The sequence below is a fragment of the Dipteris shenzhenensis genome, chromosome 26 (assembly GCF_047967505.1).
Source record: "Dipteris shenzhenensis isolate YYH24624 ecotype China chromosome 26, Dip_SZ_1.0, whole genome shotgun sequence".
NCBI lineage: Eukaryota > Viridiplantae > Streptophyta > Polypodiopsida > Gleicheniales > Dipteridaceae > Dipteris > Dipteris shenzhenensis.
In genome coordinates, this window is record NC_141621.1 from 2458783 (window position 1) to 2475937 (window position 17155).

Below are 17155 nucleotides of genomic sequence, written 5' to 3' on the forward strand. Positions count from 1 at the left end.
CATTTTATATTACTTGTAAAGCTTTATTGGCTAATTCTTTTACATTTGTACAAACATTTAAGCCTTGTAAAGCCTTTTAGGCTATTTCCCACATTTATTGCCATATGAAGCCTTGTAAAGCCTTTTGGGCTATTTTCCACATTTATTGTATCAAGGGTTGTATATTGTACTTTACTTGTATGTATCTAAATTCTTCATTATCTTTTCTTGTAGGATTATGGAGCAATCAGCTAATGTGATGGCTATGCTAGATGACTCTGAGATCAGAGAATGGGTTTCTGATGTCACTTTGAATTTCAAAGGAAAGGAATATAGCCCCAATGGCTTTGGTAGGTGGACTCGATATCACATGGGTAGAAGAGCCTGGTTTCTTCATCAAAAGGAAAAGAGACTCTTTCTACTTATGTCAAAAAGGGAGTTCAATGGTGTTGAAGATCCATGGGATGCTACTTTCTTCAAAAAAGATATGACTTCAAGCCTTGTAGTAGGCATAATAATTCAGCGAAAAGACACCTTTGTGGATATTTTAACAAAGAGTTCAGATCCTGAAGTTGGCGGTATGCATTTTATTGTGTCAAGGAGAGACGCAAAGACCTTTGTGATGCCTCCTCCTCAACCATCAAAGTTTCCAGAGTTGCAAAGGGCATTGGAGACTCTTTCATATACTTGGGAGCAATTTCCTAGTGTGGTGGCAAAAAGGATGCATGCAAAGATAATGCTTGAATACTTTCAGGATGCAGAATATGCTCTCCATATGCAAGAATCATCACATGAAGGAGATCAAAAAGCTCAGACTTCAATGCAGGGACAAGAAGAACAGGCACACTGTCACAAACCTGTAGAAGATGAGCGCAAACTTGTAGAGCCAGAAATGGTGAATGTAACTAAGGATGATGAAAAACAAGCCTTGAGTGCACGGGAATTAGCAAAAATTGAAGAAGATCAAGGTCGATCCACTGCAGTTATGCTAGAAGCTCTTGCTAGCAAGCCACGACGTGAAATGCAAAAGGCTAGTACTGCAAGAGCCACGGTTCCAAGCAGTAAGAAAAGACATCGTCCCACTGTAGAGAAAGATAATGTGGATGAAAAACGGTCAAAAAAAGAGAAAGATGAAGAAGACTCAGAATCCGAGGCTGAAGATGATCAAGATGAACTCACATCAATTAAAAATCTTAATCTGCGTCTTAATGAAGCAGTTACAGATGATGATGTGGGATATATCTGGGGTCAAAGGACGTGGTTTGTGAATGCCAAAGATGTGGAAGCTGCAGCTCTGTTTACTAATAGCCGAAGCCTTGATATATCCTATGCAATGCAAATATACGAGGCTTTGAGAGATGGCAAGAAACCTGTGGCAAGTAATGTGGTCTTGCGCCCAATAATGTTTTGTCCAACCAAAAATAGTTTTCTGGATCAAATAACATTTACAGGGCCTACACATTTCGAGGAGATCTTCAGTCAATTCTTTAAAAACACTCTAAAAATATTCCACATGAACGAGGCGAAGAGGCACAAGGAGAGAATATGCTAAAGGAAGTCAAGAAGGAATTTCTCCTTCATTGCAGATTCCAGCCCATTGATGGTCAACATTGGGCTTATGCTTGTAATCAGATCGCAAGGGAAGCAAAGGAGGGCAAAAGACTCACTCCAGAACAATTTGTAAAGATAAGCTCATTCCATTATTATCCTGCAACGATCTGTATATTCAAGCATGAGATTAAGTATTTGATTGAGTCCGAAAGACTTAATCATTATGTCCATGGAAAGCGTAAGATATCCTCAACATCAGAGGTCTTACAGAAGGCAAGGGTGATATGGACAACATTTGGTTCCCCAAATCCTGATTTGAAGCGAAAGGTCACAAAAGCAGACGCCGACACACTCACAAACTTTTATACTTCTTTGAGTGCAGTTGTGCCTAGGGGAACCCAAGAGCGGGAAGAAAGTATGACAAGCCTCAAGGTGGTGAGGGACAGATATGCCGACTATACTTCTATCATCTTTCGTCCTGTTGAAGTGTTCAATGAGATGCTTGAAACGTGCATTGCTTGTGAGCGTGGACAGCTGACCTATGAAGCTCCTTTGTTTATCTCCGGCAAGTCAAAGGTAATGGATAAGAAGGAGTTGACGGCAAGGATGTGGAGGCCTGTAAAGTACTTACCTGATAAGTATGCATCCATGGCAGCACAAAGAATTTTAAAGAAAGAATGGTTTTTTGGAAAAAAAGACAAAGACCACTGCATGGAAGAATGCATCAATGTACAGGTGAGGCGTGATGCAGTGCATAGTGCCATCAAGTATTTGCTGTCAGAGAAACAAATTCCACTTACTCATTGCAACATTGACTATAATGTGGTGAAGCATATAGCTTCTTTGTCAACACCCAAGGTAAAGCTATGGGCCAACAGGTGGATTAAAAAGGATGAAGATGGGTCGGAAATAGTAACCTCTTATATGAGAAAAGAGATCCCACAACAGGTGGTTGCATATGTGGAAAGATTAATCAGCGAGATAAGAATGCCAACAGATATGCACCAAAGCTTTCAATTCAATGTAGAGGTTACGGCAGAGTCTGGAAAGCTTGTCAACTTCAGGGGAGTCTCAGAAGATGACTTCTTTAAGAATGAGTCAGCATGGGATAAGCCACAACTATTCTTTATCAATGAAGTTTCTAGCGATGATATCCATAACTTCATTGATAGAATAGTATATACCACCATTAGCAAAGTGGCGATTTGTAACATTGTCATATTTGTTGATAAAAAAGACAAAGAAGCCATGCAGGTTACTCTAGAGTGAGCATATTCATCAGATTTGAAGATCTATAGTGGTGTTTATGCAGCAAAGAGAGGCAAGAGAGAATGTGGCATAGCGATTCAAACTCTTGAATCATTCTTTCTATGTATGCGGAGTCCCAACCCTGATCACTCTTTACAAAAGAACATAAGAGGGAATTCAAATAATTTGAGATTGATGCTAGAAGAGCAAGATATTCCCAGGTCCATACATTATCAGAAAAACAACTACGGAAGTCTTGCAAAAAGTGGGAGTCTCTTGCTTACCATGATGGAGAATTTGCTGCCGGCAGGTTGGGAGGTCACCTTGTGCAGGATGGGATATTTATTTGAGGATCTCCTAAGAAAAGGCAACTCCACCAATATTATTGAAAATAAGCATTTCATGGCCTATTTCCAGCTTCAAGCAGATCTAACCACAGGCTATGAAAAAGAGATAGACCACAAGGACACCGATGACATGGATGATTACCTTGAAGATCATAATGTCCCAGTTGTTAATGATGAAAAGATGGACTTACATGACCCATTCACAGAGAGGTTGGTGGATGAAGACAAATATGATGATGCCCTCTTTGATAATTATGGCTCTCAGGGTTATGAAAAAAGGCCACTACGACAATACTTAGCGGTATGAACTCTCTATTTCTCAACTAAATACAATTTTTTAAATAAGATTTAAATTTAAAGATAATGACTCTAATCTCTCATATTTATTTACAGGCAATAGAGGGAGAAGAAATGGATGAAGTCAATACGGAGGCACTCCCTTCCACTTCAACAATGCAACCACCTCTAAATTTGATTGAAAAATCAAATTTAGCTGCATTAGATAAAATGGAGAGCTCATTTCAAGTTAAGATCGTTTTGAAACGAGAACCTCAGTATTTAAGCTTTGGTAGAGAGGAGGTTTCAATCCTCTCCAATCCTTTAAAAGAGGTTAATGACAATGTTATCTTGGCCATTCTCAGGTAATGTTTATTTATTTATTGCTACTTCAATAAGCTAACATTTGTTTATTTATTCACAGTTCAGTTATATATCAGTTTCCTAGTGCAGAATGCAAATCAATTCTATGAGCTAATGTTTGTTTATTTCTTGGTGCAGTGTAGTTATTTCTCAACTTCCTAGTACAGTGCAGCATCGTGTCTACATGCTCGATGCTCTCCTTTCTTCTATTCTTAGCTCTCCTCAAAAGACTATAGAAGATGTCTGTACCTGGTTAAGCCCTTTGAATTTAGATGGGGTGCGAGTCATCTTAATGCCTTATCATGAGGCGTAAGTATCAACTCTAACCTTATTTTTACTATTTCTTTGGCAAGTTTGTGTAAAACAATAATCATTTTTATTCTGGTCGTGTAGCTCACATTGGAGTCTGATCTTCTGGGACCTTGAACTCAACCATTTATGGTTTGTGAATTCAATAGAAGGCTATCATGCCAACTCCCCAAGGTAATTATTCTCTTAATATTTTTGATACTTTCTTATTTTGTATCTTATGATCATGACATATTAATATATTTCATATGTCATGCTGGACAGTGCTGCATATCGGCTAGTATCTGCTGTCAGAACAACCACGGAGCAACAAGATCAAGTAGAATTCAAAAGACGTCTGCCAGTGGAGCAAAAAGATGGACACAGTTGTGGGTGGAGAGTCGCCTACAACTGCATGTTGTTTCTTAGAGAGATTTTTGATCTGGAGTTACCAGTCAAAATGGAATCATATACAGAAGCTGATCTGCTAGCATTTCGGGCTGAGAGTATTCAGCATCTAATTACTACCATTGGGAAACAACATGAAAATATGACTACATTGCAGCATGTATAAAACCTTATCTTTATACTTGTATACTTGTTCCAGCCTTTAAGTGGGATGTATAAATCTCATAACTTTTTTATATTTTCCTCCAAAAGGAGAAGAGAATGAGTTTAATGAAAGCATACTATCTTTATACTTTTATAATTATTTAAACCATTAATTTTATTTGGGATGTATAAATCTCATAACTTGTCTAATGAAAGCATGCTATCTTTATACTTCTATGATTATTTAAACCATTATTTTTATTTGGGATGTGTAAATCTCATAACTTTTTAAATTTTTCATCCAAGAGAAGGAGAGACTCACTCTAATGAAAGCGTGTATGAAACCTTTTTAAATTTTTGCTCCAAGCAGAGGAGAGACTTACACTAATGAAAGCATATATGAAACCTTATCTGCTTGTTTAAGCCTTTATTTGGGATGTGTACATCGCATAACTTTTTTATATTTTTATGGCAGAAGGAGGATGTGGAGGACATAGCAAGTGAAGAAGAATACGATGTAGACTACTCCCTCAATAAGATGAGTCATAAAAATATGAATCTATTGGAGCAGATTGGAAGTTCATTCACTGCTATGTTGTTAATTCGACAACAACCTCATTTTTTTGAATTTGGTGAAGAAGAGATTTCAATCCTCTTGAATCCTAAGAATGAGGTTAATGTCAAAGTCATTACAACCATCCTCAGGTTTGATGCAGCCTTTTCCTTGGCTTTATACTTTGCTTATTTTGATTAAACCCAAGAAGCTAATACTTTTTTTTTAAATATAGCAATGTTATAGCAAATTTTCCGCAAAATATACAAAGCGTTTCATATATGCTCGATCCTCGTATTTCGGAAGTGCTTATCAACAAAGAAGAAACCATAGAGAATGTTTGCAAGTGGTTGAAGCACATTCCTATGAATGACGCACGAGTTATTTTTACAGCATATTATGAGAAGTAAGCATCAAACCCTACTTGTTTTTCCTATTGCATTTGCTAGAATTGTCTCAAACACAGTAATTATTCTTTATTGATAATGCAGCTCACATTGGAGTCTGGTAGTCGTGGACATCCTTGCGAAGAAGTGCTTCTTTGCAAACTCAATGACATCCGTCCATGGCAATGTGTTAGAGTAAGTATAGACTACACTTGTTGTCACTTCTTGACATGTAGATTGATATGCAATGCACATATTCACTGTTGTTATATGTTTTGATATGCAGATCAGCTCGAAAATTAGTAGATGCTATCGACATAGTAATGCGGCAATGTGACTTGGCACAACAAATAGAGTATATAACATGTCAGGTATCACATCAAGATAATAGCCACATCTATAATTGTGGATGGAGGGTGGGCTACAATTGCTTTTTGGTACTTGGTCAAATTTTTGAGATGCAAAATGACACCACACTATCAACATATACGGATTTGCATCTCTATGCATTTATAACATGTACCATTCGAGCAATCATTGATTGCGAAATGAATGCCATCAAAGAGTCAAAGAGGATAGATGACCTCAACTCTACAAACATGGCCTCATTAAAAGAATTGGGAAGCTCTTTTAATGTTAGGGTTATGATTCAACATAGACCTCAGTATCTTGAATTTGGGGGAGAAGAGATTTCAATTCTCTCTAGAGCTTCAAATGAGGTCAATAACAACGTTATGATGGCCATTCTCAGGTTTGATACAAACTTTTTCTCTACTTGATAATTCAATATTTTGATTTAATCTAATAAGCTAATAAGCTAATATTCATTTATTTTGATTAAATCTAATAAGATAATATTCATTTATTTGTTGGTGCAGTATAGTTATCTCACGATTTGGTAGAGTCGTACAAAATCGTGCGTATATGTTGGATTCCCTCCTTTCTCCTATACTTAGCGATAGCAGAAAGACAATAGCCGATGTTTGTAAATTATTACAGCCTTTACATTTACATGGCGTGCGAGTCCTATTTATGGCATATCATGAGATGTAAGTATCATGGCAACCTTTATTTTCATCTTGTACTGGCAACATTGTGTTAAATAATAATGGTTCTTAATTATTCGTGTAGGGAACATTGGAGTCTGGTGGTTTGGAACCTTGAAGACAACTATTGTTGGTTTGTTAACTCCATTGCAGGCTTTCATGGCTCAGTGCAAACGTAAGTATTCTATTAATCTGTTGTTACTTCTATATTATGTACCTTATGTGATAGATACACTAAGTTTTTTTAATATGTCACGATGAGCAGGTCGATTGAGAAGTTGGTATCTGCTATCAGAGAAACAGGACAATACAAAGACTCGGTAGACTTCCAAAAGCGTTTAGTAGTAGAGCAGGAAGATGGGCATAGTTGTGGGTGGAGAGTTGCCTACAACTGCATGTTGATTTTCAAAGAAATTTTCTCACTTATGCCACAGATCTCATCGGAAGACTCTTTGGAGCTCAAATATTCAGAGGAGGATATACAATTGTTTAGGGCTGAAATCATTCGAGACCTAATTGCTACCATTAGAATACAACGTGCAACTGAAGCAATACCAGAGCTTCCCTTTAAGGAAGAGGAGACTGAGTCTACTATGAAAGCACTGCATACTACAGAAGAAGTAGAGACCCAATGTACACCTACAGCACCACAGCCTCCACTGGAAGCATCAGAAGAGTTGCCACCGCCTCCGCTTGCATTTAAGGAAGAGGATACTGAGTCTACTCCGAAAGCACTACATACTACAAAAGAAGTAGAGACCGAGTGTACATCTACAGTACCACAGCCTCCATTGGAAGCGTCCGAAGAGTTGCCAGAGTCTCCACTAGAAGCATCACAAGAGTTGTGATGCATGTATGATGTTGTGTTTGTAGTTTTTGTTGATTATACACCAATTTGTGACTTATTACTTAAGTGGCATAATCATGATATTTATATAATTTCTTTATGCACACAATTTTATGATATGAATGTGTGATGATGTGATTATTTGGAAATAAATCCTTGTGTGATGGGAATTCTGATATGAATATTTGATGATGTAATATTTGTAATATATTTATTTCATGCACACAATTTTATGATATGAATGTGTGATGATGTGATTATTTGAAAATAAATCCTTGTGTGATGAGAATTTTGATATGAATATGTGATGATGTAATATTTGTAATATATTTCTTCATGCACACAATTTTATGATATGAATGTGTGATGATGTGATTATTTGAAAATAAATCCTTGTGTGATGAGAATTTTGATATGAATATGTGATGATGTAATATTTGTAATATATTTCTTCATGCACACAATTTTATGATATGAATGTGTGATGATGTGATTATTTGGAAATAAATCCTTGTGCAATGAGAATTTTATTCAGTTGGACAGTCTCCACTCACTTAAAGTAGAGCATTCGCAATGCTTCTCTCACTTTATTCCAACCCTTATCCTTATCATCTCCACTCACTTAAAGTAGAGCATTCAATCTCCACTCGCTTTATTCCAACCCTTATCATAGTGAACACATCGTGCCACTCACTTTATTCCAACCCTTATCCTTATCGTAGTGAACACATCGTGCCTTAGTGCACTTGTATTCTTCCATCCTAGTCTTTCCACAAACACTCTCTTATTTCTTACATCCTAGTCCTTCTGAGTAACTTGTATTCTTCTATCCTAGTCCTTCCGCAAACACTCTCAGAGTCTTCTTTCATCCATCCTGATAACCAAGTATCCTTCTGAGTAACTTGTATTCTTCTATCCTAGTCCTTCCGCAAACACTCTCAGAGTCTTCTTTCATCCATCTTGATAACCAAGTATTCTTCTATCCTAGTTCTTCCACAAACACTCTCTTCTTTCATCCATCCTAGTGCTTCTCACATTAACTTGTATTCTTCTTGTATTCTTCTATCCTAGTCCTTCCGCAAACACTCTCAGAGTCTTCTTTCATCCATCCTGATAACCAAGTATTCTTCTATCATAGTTCTTTTGCAGACACTCTCTTCTTTCTTGCATCCTAGTGCTTCTCATTAACTTGTATTCTTCTATCCTAGTCCTTCCGCAAACACTCTCAGAGTCTTCTTTCATCCATCTTGATAACCAAGTAATCTTCTATCCTAGTTCTTCCTCCGCAGACACTCTCTTCTTTCTTGCATCGTAGTCCATCTCCCTTTCTTTATCATCTCCCCACCCATGGATGTCCTTGGCATTGTCGAAGACGTGGAGTTCGGAATTAACAATCTCAAAGAATGGATTGCTGACCAAGGAGCACAGAGAGAGGCCAGAATTCGACAAGGTTCTCCTTTGACACACATGGAGAGAGAGGAATTTGCTGCACAAAGGCATGCAGAGAGGGAGGAGACTCTCAAGATAGCAGACAGTGAAAGACTTCTAAGACGTATGATAAAAGCACGACAAGATCTATTAGATTTCTTAAGTAACCTGCGTTATCGTAGCTCTCGTCATGGGCGATTTGATGCGGATGCTGAGAGAACAATAAGAGCCTCTCAGAGAAATTATAAAGAAACAATTTGTGATTGCTTAAACTTCTTCTTCTCATGTAATTATGTTGAGGATACAGCTGTGGAGGCAGTGAAGGATTGGGTTGTTGAGAAGATAAGAGAGACCAATGATGAGATCTTCTAGACTTAGATAAGAGAGACTGTATTAAGGTGTTTTTTGACACCATATGGCTTTGTATTAAGGTGTTTTTTGACACCATATGGCCTTGTATTAAGGTGTTTTTTGACACCATATGGCTTTGAGTAATATGATCTACTTCTTGTACAAATGTGATGTTAAGATGATGTTAAGAGAGACTTCCATAAGGTGTTTTTTGGCACCATATGGCTTTGAGTAATATGATCTACTTCTTTACAAATGTGACATCTCACGTCATTTTTTCTAATTTGATTTTTTTAAATCTTCCTTTTTGACTCAATGTTTTGTTTTATAAGAGCCTCTTTTTTTGAAATGTTTTATCCAGAATTATCTCACAAAATGAATTTGGACAGTGCAAGAGTCCAAAATTAATGAAATAGGTGTTGAGAGAAAGAGAGAGAGGGAGAGAGAGAGAGAGAGAGAGAGAGAGAGAGAGAGAGAGGGAGAGAGAGAGAATGAAACTTCTGTGCTAGAGGGAGGGAGAGAGTAGGGAGGGAGAGGGAGAGAGAGAGAGAGAGAAGAGAGGAGGGATACTTAGGGAGAGAGAAAGAGAGAGAGGGAGAGAGAGGGGGAGAGAGAGAGAGAGAGAGAGAGCGAGAGAGAAAGAGAGAGAGAGAGAGATGAGAGAGAAGAGAGGAGGGACACTTAGGGAGAGAGAGATAAAGAGGGAGGGAGAGAGAATGACACTTCTAGCGGCCATGGCCGCCAAGAGAGGGAGATAGAGAGAGAGAGAGAGAGAGAGAGAGAGAGAGAGAGAGAGAGAGAGAGAGAGAGAGAGAGACTTCTCGCAGCCGTGGCCGCCAAGGGAGGGAGGGAGGGAGAGAGAGAGAGAGAATGAGAATTGAGAGAGAAGAGGGGAGGGAGAGAAAGAGAGATTAAGAGTGAGAAGAGGGACAGAGGAGAGAGAGAAAGGGAGAGAGGGAGGGAGGGAGGGAGGGAGGAAGGCTAGGAGAGATTAAGAGAGAGAGAGAGAGAGAGAGAGAGAGAGACATAGAGAGGGAAAGAATGACAAATCCTAGCGGCCAAGAGGATAGAGGTAGGGAGGTAGAGAGGCTAAGAGAGAGAGAGAGAGAGAGAGGGAGAGAGATAGAAGAGGAGAGAGAGAGAGAGAGAGAGGAGAGAGATGGAGAGAGAGAGAGAAATAATTACAAATCCTAGGGAGAGAGAGAGAGAGATAAAGAGAGAATGATAAATCTTAGCCGCCATGGGAGGGAGAGAAAGAGAGACTTGAGATAAACTAAGAGAGAGAATGAGTGGGATGAGGACAGAGAGGGAAACACATAAGAGTTATCAGAGAGAGAGAGAGAGATTAAGAGAGAGAATGAGGTGTCTTGACTATGGCTATAGAGAGAGTTTTATATATTTACATGTTTTATATTATACTTTTAAAAAATTATAAAAGAGTGAATTTATAGTTTTTTTTAAAGGTGAGATAATATTTTTATATATATTCATCTTTTAAATTGAAAAATGTTAACTTTTCTTTAGATACTTGTTCTTCATTTCTCTCACATGTAGGTTTAGCCTCTACATCAAAACCCCTTCTTTTGCATATTCAAGCCTCTTAAACCCCAACACACTAAAATGAACATAGAAAAAGAAATTATTTATTGCTTTTCTTCACTTCGATGATTGGTTTAGCATAGTTTAGCATAGATTAGCATAGATTAGATTGCCTTAGAGGAGAGACAATTCTCCAAGTTGCCAATCGAAGCCATGCTCAAATTTTTCTAACTAGTTCCTAATTGTTGTCAGTCCCTTCGCTCACATGCGGTTTAACACTCATAACATGCCATTAAATAAGACCTTTTACCATTTACCAAGAACTTTATCAGTGGGCAGATTGCATGAGCAGATATCAGTGGATAGATTACATATATCAGTGGATAGATTACATGTCATGGGACATATTGAAGCTTGATGATTATTGGTTATTTTTATTGCATTTGTATAAATATTTAAGCTCATTTATTGTCATAAAAAACCTTGTAAAGCCTTCTATGCTATTTTTTACATTATTGTCATATGAAGCACCTTGTAATAAACTCGACCATCCCGACCATTCACTATTTAACAAGTATCAGTGGGCTGCATAAGTGGATATCAGTGGAACAGTTTTTAGTGGGTAGATTGCATCGGTTGGGTATCAGTGCACAGATATCAATGGATGGACAGATTACATGTCATCACAAAGATTGAAGCTTTATGACTAGAGGGCAAATCAATGGATGGATAGATTACATGTCTTCACGAAGATTGAAGCTTTATCAGTAGAGGACATTTTATTTCATTGTAAAGCTTTATTGGCTAATTTTTTTACATTTGTACAAATATTTAAGCCTTGTAAAGCCTTCTAGGCTATTTCCCACATTTATTGCCATATGTAGCCTTGTAAAGCCTTTTGGGCTATTTCTCACATTTATTGTATCAAGCGTTGTATATTGTACTTTACTTGTATGTATCTAAATTCTTCATTATCTTTTCTTGTAGGATTATGGAGCAATCAACTAATGTGGGGGCCATCCTAAATGACTCTCAGAGCATGGGTCTCTGATGTCACTTTGAATTTGAAAGGAAAGGAATATAGCCCCAATGGCTTTAGTAGGTGGACTCGATATCACATGGGCAGAAGAGCTTGGTTTCTTCATCAAAAGGAAAAGAGACTCTTTCTACTTATGTCAAAAAGGGAGTTCAATGATGTTGAAGATCCATGGGATGCTACTTTCTTCAAAAAAGATATGACTTCAAGCCTTGTAGTAGGCATAATGATAGAGCCAAAAGAGACTTTTATGGATATTTTTACAAAGAGTTCAGATCCTGAAGTTGGCGGTCTTCATTTTGTTGTGTCAAGGAGAGACTCAAAGACCTTTGTGATGCCTCCTCCTCAACCATCAAAGTTTCTAGAGCTGCAAAGTGCATTGGAGGCTCTTGCATATACTTGGGAGCAATTTCCTAGTGTGGTGGCAAAAAGGATGCATGCAAAGATAATGTTTGAGTACTTTCAGAATGCACACTATGCTCCTCATATTCAAGGATCTTCACATGAAGGAGATCAAAAAGCTCAAACTTTGATGCAGGGACAAGAAGAACACGCACACTGTCACAAACGTGTAGAACATGAGCACAAATTTCTAGAGCAAGAAATGGTGGATGTAACTAAGGATGATGAAACACAAGCCTTGAGTGCACGGGAATTAAAAAAAATTGAAGAAGATCAAGGTCGATCCACTATAGTTATGCTAGAAGCTCTTGCTAGCAAACCACGACGTGAAATGCAAAAGGCTAGTACTGCAAGAGCCACGATTCCAAGTAGTAAAAAAAGGCATTGTCCCACTGTAGAGAGAGATAATGTGGATGAAAGACAGTTAAAAGAAGAGAAAGATGAAGAAGACTCAGAACCCGAGGCTGAAGATGATCAGGATGAACTCACATCAATCAAAAATCTTAATCTGTGTCTTAATGAAGCAGTTACAGATGATGATGTGGGATATATCTAGGGTCAAAGGACGTGGTTTGTGAATGCCGAAGATGTGGAAGCTACAACTGTCTTTACTAATAGCCGAAGCGTTGATATATCCTATGCACTGCAAATATATGAAGCTTTCAAAGATGGTAAGAAACCTGTGGCAAGCAATGTGGTCCTGTGCCCAATAATGTTTTGTCCAATCAAAAATAGTTTTCTGGATCAAATAACATTTATAGGCCTACACATTTCGAGGAAACCTTCAGTCGATTCTTTAAAGACACTCTTAAAAATATTCCACATGAACAAGGCGAAGAGGCACAAGGTGAGAATATGCTAAAGGAGGCAAAGAAGGAATTCCTCCTGCATTGCAGTTAACTCAAGAGTGAGAAGAAAATATGACAAGCCTCAAGGTGGTGAGGGACAGATATGCCGACTACACTTCTATCATATTTCATCCTGTTGAAGTGTTCAATGAGATGCTTGAAACGTGCATTGCTTGTGAGCATGGACAGTTGACCTATGAAGCTCCTTTGTTTATCTTCGGAAAGTCAAAGGTAATGAATAAGAAGAAGTTGACGGCAAGGATGTGGAGGCCTATAAAATACTTACCTGACAAGTATGCATCCATGGTAGCACAAAAAATTTTAAAGAAAGAATGGTTTTTTGGAAAGAAAGACAAAGACCACTGCATGGAAGAATGCATCAATGTACAGGTGAGGCGTGATGCAATGCATAGTGCTATTAAATATTTGCTGTCAGAGAAACAAATTCGACTTACTCATTGTAACATTGACTATAATGTGGTCAAGCATATAGCTTCTTTGTCAACACCCAAGGTAAAGCTATGGGCAAACAGGTGGATTAAAAAGGATGAAGATGGGTCAGAAATAGTAACCTCTTACATGAGAAAAGAAATCCCACAACAGGTGGTTGCATATGTGGAAAGATTAATCAGCGAGATAAGGATGCCAACAGATATGCACCAAAGCTTTCAATTCAATGTAGAGGTTACGGCAGAGTCTGGAAAGCTTGTGAACTTCAGGGGAGTTTCAGAAGATGACTTCATCAAGAATGAGTCAGCATCAGATAAGCCACAACTATTCTTTATCAATGAAGATTCTAGCAATGATATCCATAACTTCATTGATAGAATAGTATATACCACCATTAACAAAGTGGCAATTTGCAACATTGTCATTTTTGTTGATAAAAAAGACAAAGAAGCCATGCAGGTTACTCTAGAGCGAGCATATTCATCAAATTTGAAGATCTATAGTGGTGTTTATATAGCAAAGAGAGGCAAGAGAGAATATGGCATAGCGATTCAATCTCTTGAATCATTCTTTTTGTGTATGCGGAGTCCCAACCCTGATCACTCCTTACAAAAGAACATAAGAGGGAATTCAAATAATTTGAGATTGATGCTAGAAGAGCAAGATATTCCTAGGTCCATACATTATCAAAAAAACAACTATGGAAGTCCTGCAAAAAGTGTGAGTCTCTTGCTTACCATGATGGAGAATTTGCTACCTGCAGGTTGGGAGGTCACCTTGTGCAGGATGGGATATTTATTTGAGGATCTCCTCAGAAAAAGCAACTCCATAAATATTATTGAAAACAAGCATTTCATGGCTTATTTTCAGCTTCAAGCAGATCTAACCATAGGCTATGAAAAAGAGATAGACCACAAGGACACTGATGACATGGATGATTACCTTGAAGATCATAATGTCCCAGTTGATGATGATGAAAAGATGGACTTACATGACCCGTTCAGAGAGAGGTTGGTGGATTCAGACAAACATGATGATGCCTTCTTTGATAATTATGGCTCACAGGGTTCTGAAAAAAGGCCACTACGACAATACTTAGCGATATGAACTCTCTATTTCTCAACTAAATACAATTTTTTAAATAAGATTTAAATTTAAAGATAATGAATCTAATCTCTCATATTTGTTTATAGGCAATAGAGGGAGAAGAAATGGATGAAGTCAAGATGGAGGCACTCCCTTCTATTTCAACAATGCAACCACCTCTAAATTTGATTGAAGAATCCCATGAGCACAAGAGCTTTAAAGACACCATGGAAAAGCAGAATGATCGCAAACATAGAATACAAGCTATGACAGAGACCCATTCTGCAAATTTAGTTGCATTGGATAAAATGGAGAGCTCATTTGAAGTTAGGATCGTTTTGAAACGAGAACCTCAGTATGTGAGCTTTGGTAGAGAGGAGGTTTCAATCCTCTCCAATCCTTTAAAAGAGGTTAATGACAATGTTATCCTGGCCATTCTCAGGTAACGTTTGTTTATTTGTTGCTACTTCAATGAGCTAACATTTGTTGATTTGTTTATAGTGTAGTTATATATATTAGTTTCGTAGTGTAGAATGCAAATCAATTCTATGAGCTAACGTTTGTTTATTTCTTGGTGCAGTGTAGTTATTTCTTAGCTTCCTAGTGCAGAGTGCAGCATCGTGTCTATATGCTTGATGCTCTCCTTTCTTCTATTCTTAGCTCTCCTCAAAAGACTATAGAAGATGTTTGTACCTGGTTAAGCCCTTTGAATTTAGATGGGGTGCGAGTCATCTTTATGCCTTATCATGAGGAGTAAGTATCAACTCTAACCTTATTTTTACTATTTCTTTGGCAAGTTTGTGTAAAACAATAATCATTTTTATTCTGGTCGTGTAGCTCACATTGGAGTCTGATCGCTTGGGACCTTGAACTCAACCGTTTGTGGTTTGTGAATTCAATGGAAGGCTATCATGCCAACTCCCCAAGGTAATTATTCTCTTAATATTTTTGTTACTTTCTTATTTTTTATCTTATGATCATGACATATTGATATATTTAATATGTCATGATGGACAGTGCTGCATATCGGCTAGTATCTACTATCAGAACAACCACGGAGCAACAAGACCAAGTAGAATTCAAAAGATGTCTGCCAGTGGAGCAAAAAGATGGGCACAGCTGTGGGTGGAGAGTTGCCTACAACTGCATGTTGTTTCTTAGAGAGATTTTTGATTTGGAGTTACCAGTCAAAATGGAATCATATATAGAAGCTGATCTGCTAGCATTTCGGGCTGAGAGTATTCAGCGTCTAATTGCTACCATTGGGAAACAACCTGAAAATATGACTACATTGCAGCATGTATAAAACCTTATCTTTATACTTGTATGCTTGTTCAAGCCTTTAATTGGGATGTGTAAATCTCATAACTTTTTTATATTTTCCTCCAAGAGGAGAAGAGACTGAGTCTAATGAAAGTATGCTATCTTTATACTTCTATGATTATTTAAACCTTTATTTTTATTTGGGATATGTAAATCTCATAACTTTTTAAATTTTTCCTCCAAGAGGAGGAGAGACTCACTCTAATGAAAGCATGTATGAAACCTTACTTTTTAAATTTTTGCTCCAAGAGGAGGAGAGACTCACTCTAATGAAAGCATGCATGAAACCTTATCTGCTTGTTTAAGCCTTTATTTAGGATGTGTACATCGCATAACTTTTTTTATATTTTTATAGTAGAAGGAGGATGTAGAAGACATAGCAAGTGAAGAAGAATACGATGTAGACTACTCTCTCAATAAGATGAGTCATGAAAATATGAATCTATTGGAGTAGATTGGCAGTTCATTCACCTCTATGTTGTTAATTTGACAACAACCTCATTTTTTTGAATTTGGTGAAGAAGAGATTTCAATCCTCTTGAATCCTAAGAAAGAGGTTAATGTCAAAGTCATTACAACCATCCTCAAGTTTAATGCAGCCTTTTCCTTGGCTTTATACTTTGCTTATATATTTTGATTAAACCCAAGAAGCTAATACTTTTTTTTTTAATATAGTAATGTTATAGAAAAGTTTCCGCAAAATATACAAAGTGTTTCATATATGCTCGATCCTCGTATTTCGGAAGTGCTTAGCAACAAAGAAGAAACCATAGAGGATGTTTGCAAGTGGTTAAAGCACATTCCTATGAATGAGGCACGAGTTATTTTTACAGCATATTATGAGAAGTAAGCATCAAACCCTACTTGTTTTTTCTATTGCATTGCTAGAATTGTCTCAAACACCGTAATTATTCTTTATTGATAATGCAGCTCACATTGGAGTCTGGTAGTCATGGACATCTTTGCTAAGAAGTGCTTCTTTGCCAACTCAATGACATTCGTCCATGGCATTGTGTTAGAGTAAGTATAGACTACACTTGTTGTCACTTCTTGACATGTAGATTGATATGCAATGCACATATTCACTATTGTTATATGTTTTGATGTGCAGATCAGCTCAAAAGTTAGTAGGTGCTATCAACATGCTATCAACACAATAATGCGACAATGTGACTTGGCACAACAAATAGAGTATATAACATGTAAGGTGTCACATCATGAGAATAGCCACATCTATAATTGTGGATGGAGGGTGG